Source organism: Otolemur garnettii, unplaced genomic scaffold, assembly GCF_000181295.1.
Source record: "Otolemur garnettii isolate 467f Iridium unplaced genomic scaffold, OtoGar3 scaffold00335, whole genome shotgun sequence".
NCBI classification, from domain to species: Eukaryota; Metazoa; Chordata; class Mammalia; order Primates; family Galagidae; genus Otolemur; species Otolemur garnettii.
Window position 1 is genome coordinate 65147 of NW_003852730.1, and position 2243 is coordinate 67389.

General features: G+C 42.4%; 1 pseudogene; it reads right to left on the reverse strand.

Annotated features, from left to right (window-relative positions):
• Positions 1-1721: 1721 nt before the first annotated feature.
• Positions 1722-2027, reverse strand: LOC111722731 (annotated as a pseudogene).
• Positions 2028-2243: the final 216 nt, after the last annotated feature.

The following is a 2243-nucleotide window of genomic DNA, read 5'->3' on the forward strand; positions in this document are numbered from 1 at the left end:
AGCCTCCCAAGTAGCTGGGACCACAGGCGCCCGCCACAATGCCTGGCTATTTTTTGGTTGCAGCCATCATTGTTGTTTGGTGGGCCCGCGCTGGATTCGAACCCGCCACCTTGGGTGTACGTGACTGGCCCCTTAGCCACTTGAGCCACAGGCACCAAGCCCTGGATGTTGATTTCTTCTGACCATTTGTCCTCATCCTCCAGATGCTGCAGTAGCACCTACCAGACATGTTATTGATGTACCTTCATTGGAAGGCTACTGTTCTCTGGATAGACGGTAATCTGAGTACATAATTTAGACAAGACTCTCCCCAGCAAGAGAACTAGGAAATCAAGCATCTGAAGGAACCAGTGAGGCATCTCTTTTTCTCCAATCCACCATGTAAGAAGTTTAAGAAAGAGTTTGTGTTCTGGCTGTCTTGTTACTCCTGTTACAGAGCCAGGTTGTTTAGTCATAGGAGAGAGCGCAGTATGAAGCACTAAATATGCAGCCCTGGCATTTGTTAGGAAGTCTTGACCCACAGCTTTCCACAGGTAGAGAAGGGAGGGTAGACTATCCAGTAGACAAGGCCTCCCTACAGACATTGAGGCAAATTGTTGCTGCCTAGAAAGACATCATTGTCATGGACAAAGTTAATATCTGTGGACAATGCTATGCCCATCTCTGGTGGCCAGAGTTCTCCAGGCCCTGCATTTTCCCACCCAGAATCACAATGTCAGATTCCAGGTGCAGGAGGTATCTGTTACCAAGTATCTAACTACTTACTACCCTGAAAACCTGAGTTTCATAGCTACTGTGGTTGGGCACCTCTACTTCCCCAATCCTCTTGCTCAGATGACACCTCTGTCTGCTCTGATTTTTACAAGTGACCACAGTGAAAGGGCTGCCCATTGATTCAAACTGAGAGTAGTCTGGAGTGTCTTTCTGGATCTTTCTCAGAGAGTCTGTGAGGAGGTTTATTACAGACCATTTGCCTCCAGTTGACGGGTGGCTAACAAGAGCTTTCATAGCCAAGAGAAGAGCAAGGCTGTAGGTTTATAAATAACCACAGTGATGCAGTAGGTGAAAAATCTAGTCCAAACACCTTATTTAATTGAGAATGTCACAACTCAAAAAGGCCACCAATAAGGGCATGGAGTCCCCAGTCTGTCCCACAACCAGAAAGGGTGCAGTATGGCCAGAGTGCACATTTGTGAAAGAAAAAATATGTTGTTGTTCAAGTGTGGCAGAAGTTACATGTACATGTTCTGTCATCTTAGCTTAGCAACAAAAATTCAAGAGGTGTGATGAGTTAATTAAAGGCACAGAGGAAGGAGTGAAAATATCAGGCAGTGGAGAAAAAGAGAGTGGGATTTTCAAGGGCAAAGTTGGCTCCTTTTTTTCCTTTTGGTTTCAAAAGATTAACCGATAACCTTGAAGAGAGATAACAGCTTAATAATTTTGATCTCAACATCCATAACTAATTAAATGCAGCTGTAGGCAGGCAGGAGAACATACAGAGAGGGAGATTTATTTTCACTCCATAGTGGAAGATTGATGTTGAATAATTGATGCAATTTATTTGCCAGTTTCAATATATACAGAGCAATCCAAAGAGGTTTTATTTATTTATTTTTTTCCAAGTTTCGGATATTTATTAATCAGTGTAATCTTCAACACAATACATCAACATGATTTCATGCATTTAGAGGAAAAATATTTCCTGGTTAAGTGGAAAATTGTGTGGATGACTTCTGGAAGAACTTCATTCTAAGCAGCTTTATTGTGAAACATTTGGTTTAGAAGTCTGGACCTTCTTTCTTCAGTTTGCTATAAACCATATTCACTGAGTAGTACTTGTATTGATCAGTAGAACCTAGTTTATTCCATGGTTCTGGGTTATTCTTTCAGTCCCAATTAACATCTGGATTGAACAATGCCACATGTAAGACATACAGTGCTGCTCTAGTACCTTCAGCTCCAATAAATACAAAGAGGGGAATCAAGCTTGGATGCTTCTTGGCCTGACCGAGGATCTGGTGAAGCATATTTGCAGCACCAGGCTTTAGTCTACAGGGGAAAAAAATAAACCTGCTGGCCAAGACCTGGACTAAGTGTGTGCCTCCAAAGAGGTCTTAAACAAGGTCTCATAACAAAAAGAACACTTTGTGATCCTATTTTTTTTTTTTTTTTTTGCAGTTTTTGGCCAGAGCTGGCTTTGAACCTGCCATCTTTGGCATATGGGACCAGTGCCCTACTCTACT